At 36.3% G+C, this 5,905-nt stretch overlaps 1 non-coding gene across 1 annotated transcript; it reads left to right on the forward strand.

Annotated features, from left to right (window-relative positions):
• Window positions 1–3,933: 3,933 nt before the first annotated feature.
• On the forward strand, window positions 3,934–4,006 carry Trnak-cuu (transfer RNA lysine (anticodon CUU)). The gene has a single exon. It is a non-coding gene; the product is annotated as a tRNA-Lys (tRNA).
• Window positions 4,007–5,905: the final 1,899 nt, after the last annotated feature.

A 5,905-nucleotide genomic window follows, 5' to 3' on the forward strand; every position in this document is an offset into this window, starting at 1 on the left:
TGTGCTGCTATGAACATCGATGTAGCAGTATCCCTGTAGTACTCTCTTTTAAGGTCTTCAGGGAAAAGTCCAAGAAGGGCAATAGCTGGGTCAAATGGTGGTTCCATTCCCAGCTTTCCCAGGAGTCTCCATACTGTTTTCCAGATTGGCCGCACACTTTTCCCCACATCCTCTCCAGCACTTGTTGTTGTTTGACTTCATAATGGCTGCCAATCTTACTGGAGTGAGATGGTATCTTAGGGTGGTTTTGATTTGCATTTCTCTGACTGCTAGAGATGGTGAGCATTTTTTCATGTACTTGTTGATTGATTGTATGTCCTCCTCTGAGAAGTGTCTGTTCAGGTCTTTGGCCCATTTGTTGATTGGGTTATTTGTTATTTTATTGTTTAATTTTTTGAGTTCTTTGTATACTCTGGATATTAGGGCTCTATCTGAAGTGTGAGGAGTAAAAATTTGTTCCCATGATGTAGGCTCCCTATTTACCTCTTTTATTGTTTCTCTTGCTGAGAGAAAACTTTTCAGTTTAAGTAAGTCCCATTTGTTGATTTTTGTTATCAACTTTTGTGCTATGGGTGTCCTATTAAGGAATTTGGAGCCCGACCCTACAATATGTAGATCGGAGCCAACTTTTTCTTCTATCAGACGCAGAGTCTCTGATTTGATATCCAGCTCCTTGATCCACTTTGAGTTAACTTTTGTGCATGGCGAGAGGAGGGGATTCAGTTTCATTTTGTTGCATATGGATTTCCAGTTTTCCCAGCACCATTTGTTGAAGATGCTATCCTCCCTCCATTGCATGCTTTTAGCTCCTTTATCAAATATAAGATAGTTGTAGCTTTGTGGATTAGTCTCTGTGTCCTCTATTCTGTACCATTGGTCCACCCTCCTGTTTTGGTACCAGTACCATGCTGTTTTTGTTACTATTGCTCTGTAATATAGTTTTAAGTCTGGTATCGCTATACCGCCTGATTCACACTTCCTGCTTAGAATTGCTTTTGCTATTCTGGGTCTTTTATTTTTCCATATGAATTTCATGATTGCTTTATCCATTTCTACAAGAAATGCCGTTGGGATTTTGATTGGCATTGCATTAAACCTATAGAGAACTTTTGGTAATATCGCCATTTTGATGATGTTAGTTCTGCCTATCCATGAACAGGGTATATTTTTCCATCTTCTAAGATCTTCTTCTACTTCTCTTTTTAGGATTTTGTAGTTTTCATTATATAAATCTTTCACCTCTTTTGTTAGGTTGATTCCCAAGTATTTTATTTTTTTTGAGGATATTGTGAATGGAGTGTTTTTCCTCATTTCCGTTTCAGAAGTTTTGTCGCTGATATACAGAAATGCCTTTGATTTATGCGTGTTGATTTTATATCCTGCCACTTTGCTGAATTCATTTATTAGTTCTAGTAGTTTTTTTGTAGACCCTTTTGGGTCTTCTAGGTATAGAATCATGTCATCTGCAAATAGTGATAATTTAAGTTCTTCCTTTCCTATTTTTATGCCTTTAATTTCTTTCGTCTGTCTAATTGCTCTGGCCAGTGTTTCGAGAACTATATTGAATAGAAGTGGTGATAGAGGGCATCCCTGTCTTGTTCCAGATTTTAGGGGGAATGCCTTCAATTTTTCTCCATTGAGAATGATGCTAGCCTGAGGCTTAGCATAGATAGCTTTTACAATGTCGAGGTAAGTTCCTGTTATCCCTAGTTTTTCTAATGTTTTGAACATAAAGGGATGCTGTACTTTGTCGAATGCTTTTTCTGCGTCTATTGAGATGATCATATGGTTCTTATTTTTAAGTCTATTGATGTGGTGAATAACATTTATTGATTTCCGTATATTGAAGCATACTTGCATCCCAGGGATGAATCCTACTTGATCATGGTGCACAATTTTTTTGATGTGCCTTTGTATCCGATTCGCCAGAATTTTATTGAGGATTTTTGCATCTATGTTCATCAGGGATATTGGTCTGTAGTTTTCTTTCTTTGAGGTGTCTTTGTCTGGTTTCGGAATCAGGGTGATGTTGGCCTCATAGAATGAATTTGGCAGAGCTCCTTCTTTTTCTATTTCCTGAAATAACTTGAAAAGTATTGGTATTAATTCTTCCTTAAAGGTTTTGTAAAACTCCGCTGTATACCCATCCGGTCCTGGGCTTTTCTTGGTTGGAAGTCTTTTGATTGCTTCTTCTATTTCATCTATTGTTATTGGTCTGTTTAAGTTGTGAGTATCCTCCTGACTCAGTCTGGGCAAATCATATGACTTAAGGAATTTATCAGTGTTTTCACTATCTTCTATTTTATTGGAATATAGGTTTTCAAAATAATTTCTAATTGTCTTCTGTATTTCTGTAGTGTCTGTTGTGATATTGCCTTTTTCATCCCGTATGTTAGTGATTTGAGTTCTCTCTCTTCTTCTCTTCGTTAGCATGGCTAAGGGTCTGTCGATCTTATTTATTTTTTCAAAGAACCAACTTTTAGTTTTGTTAATTTTTTCAATAGTTTCTTTTGTTTCAATTTCATTGATTTCCACTCTGATTTTAATTATTTCTTGCCTTCTGCTACATTTGCTGTTGTTTTGCTCTTCCTTTTCTAGGGCTTTGAGATGAAGTGTGAGCTCATTTATTTGTTGGTTTTTCCTTTTTTTGAGGAATGACCTCCAAGCGATGAATTTCCCTCTTAAAACTGCTTTCATTGTGTCCCATAGATTCCGATATGTTGTGTCTGTATTTTCATTTATCTCTAAGAATTTTTTGATTTCTTCCTTTATGTCTTCTGTAACCCATTGATCATTCAGTAACATATTGTTCATTTTCCATGTGATGTAGGATTTCAAAGTATAATTTTTATCCTTGATTACATAGCTTTTAAAATAAGTTTAGTAGACCATGAATTCTGATAAATGTTTCATGGGTTCTTGAAAAAATTTAGCATTTTGGGTGCATATTTTATATATGTCTACATGGTTAAGATAATCATCATGTTCACTTCTCTCTATTGCTGAGAAATGTGTGTCAAAGTCTCCTACAATGACTGCAAATTTTGTGTTTCTTATTTGAGTCCTGTTAATTTTTAGCTTCTGTATTTGAAGCTATGTTATTTGCTGGATACAAATTTAGTATTGTTTTAAATTTTAGGTAGCATAACATTTTTCATTGTAAAATGTCCTTTATCCCTATAAATGTTTATGTCTTAAAATATATTTTTGTATTTCATAGATCTACCAGCTTTATTTTAATTAGTATGCATAGGATATCTTTTTATATCTTCTTGCATCACTACTATGTCTTATCTCTTGTAGGCATCAAATAGTTTGGTTTTTAAAAAAATCTAGTGTGAAAAATTCAACCACTTTTCTGTCCTTTCTTTGAGTAATTTTTGTAGTGTTGGTATTCTTTCTAAAGAAAGTTAATTAATTTCTGAGATTAAAACATACTTTATGGGCTGGGATTGTGGCTTAGCAGTAGAATGCTCGCCTAGCACGTGAGAGGCCCTGGGTTTGATCCTCAAAACCACATAAAAATAAATAAATAAAAATAAAGATATTGTGTCCAACTTCAACTAAAAAAATAAATATTTTTTAAAAATACTTTTTTTTAGTGAATAGGTATTTAATTACTGGTTTGATTTCTCTATGACTCATAATTTATAAGTGTTTCTCTTTCTTCTTAGTTAATTTTAGTCATCATAGTATTATTACACATTGGTGTATATAGGACATTGGCCTGCCCAGAGGCCTGACCTATGGTTGTGTAGAATTATATTTATTAATTTCTGAAACTGAGTTCTAATTTAATTACTCAGTGATTGGAGATTATATGCTTTATTATTTCAATCTTTTGAAGTGTGCTAAAATGAGACTTATGGTCCAGAATGTGTTCAATGTGTCAAAAACTCTCTCATACACTTGTTAAAAAATAATAAGTGTTGGGCCCAGCTAGCTCAGTTGGTAGAGCATGAGACTCTTAATCTCAGCTTTGTGGGTTCGAGCCCCACGTTGGGCGCCAAATTGCGTACATTCCTGTCACTAGTGTGGTCAATTAATCACTAGGCTACCTCAGTTGTGGGGAGTAGAGACGTCGAATCAACACACAGACTCCGGGAGCTGGTGAGAACTGGCTGGTGGCGTCCTATCCAACATCCAGTAGCTCAGTTTATTTTTGGAATGCATACAACTGTTATAGGTTCTGATGGGGCATGCCCATCAATCAAAGGTAAGCAAGATAATATCCATAAGCCAGTCATCTTCTGCCGAATGTAACTGCAGTGTGAGGAAACTCTAAGTATTGCTGTCATAGTAGAAAGCAGTCTGGAAGGGTCTTTGTCCCTAAGGGAGTGGTTTACTGAGTCAGGGGTTTCATGCCCTGAAGCTCCTGACTCTCAGTTTCCTGGCCCGGTAATTTGGCAACGCTAACCACAAGTGCTGAGGATGTGGTTTCACTAACGGCTCGCTAGAGCAGAGTGCCCCATCTTGCAGGCATTCCTGTCAGGCCTGAATGAACGTGGATTCTTCAAGCACTCTGAGCTGCTCATGTCTGCTAGCTGTAACTGAAAGTTATTCCAACAGGCAAGGATGTGGGGAAAAAGGCACACTCATACATTGCTTGTGGGACTGCAAAATGGTGCAACCACTATGGAAAGCAATATGGAGATTCCTCAGAAAACTTGGAATGGAACCACCATTTGACCCAGCTATCCCACTCCTCAGTTTATACCCAAAGGATTTAAAGTCAGCATATTAGAGTGACACAGCCACATCAATGTTTATAAGCAGCTCAATTCACAATACCTAAACTATGAAACCAACATAGATATCCTTCAACAGATGACTAGATAAAGAAATATGGTACATACACACAATGGAATATCACTCAGCCTTAAAGAAGAATGAAATTATGGCATTTGCAGGTAAGTGGATGGAGCTGGAGAATATCATGCTAAGTGAAATAAGCCAAACCCAAAAAACCAAAAGCTGAATATTTTTTCTGACCAATGGATGCTGATCCATAATGGAGCAGGGAGAGAATGAAGGGACTTTGGAGGGGAATGGGTAGGGGGAGGACAGTGGATGAGATGGATCTTATTACCCTATATAGATGTATGAATTACACTACAGGTGTGACTCTGCTCCATGTTCAACCAGAGGAAGGAAAAGTTGTACTCCATTTGTGTACAATGTATAAAAATTCATTCTAATGCCATACATAACAAATTAGAACATTAAAAAAAATAAATTTTAAAAAGAATATATGTGATAGGAAAAATATGCAGATTGTGTAGTTGTTGCATATAATTTTCTAGGCATGTTAAAACAATTTCATTAATCATGTTGTTTAAATCTTCTACATCTTTTCTGTTTGGGATCCTTTTCCTTTGGTTTGAAGAATTTCCTTTTCTCTGTCTTGTAATGTGGTTGTACCAACAACACATTTTTCAGAAAATGTCTTTGTTTTATTTCAATTTTTGAAAGGTATATTTGCCGAGTATAAAATTTTAGGTAGGTTGGCCTTTTATTTTCCCAAACTGTAATCATACCATTTCATTGTGTTCTGTCTTTTAGGGCTAATGCTGCAAAGTTAGCTCTCATTCTCACTGTCTCCTGGGGGGGGGAGGTACACCCCCTTACTCATACTCCTGCTGCTTTTAAGATTCTTTTGTTTTTTCCAGCTTGACTATGTGATGCCTGCATGTTTTTGTTTATTTGTTTGTTAACTTAGCCTAATTGTGGATCATTGCTTACCCTCTTGAAATTTGGGGTTCACATATTTCATAGTAAAATGAAAATTGTAATTTTTAATGATCATCTCTTACTTGATGCTCCTCACATTTTCTCCTTGGCTCACCTGGGACTCCAAAACATGTACATTTCTCCGTGTCCCACATTGCTTTTACATTCCTGTTCC

This window comes from Marmota monax, unplaced genomic scaffold, assembly GCF_021218885.2.
Source record: "Marmota monax isolate L192 unplaced genomic scaffold, Marmota_monax_Labrador192_F-V1.1 WCK01_AAM20220418_F8-fsc00015, whole genome shotgun sequence".
Classification (NCBI taxonomy): domain Eukaryota; kingdom Metazoa; phylum Chordata; class Mammalia; order Rodentia; family Sciuridae; genus Marmota; species Marmota monax.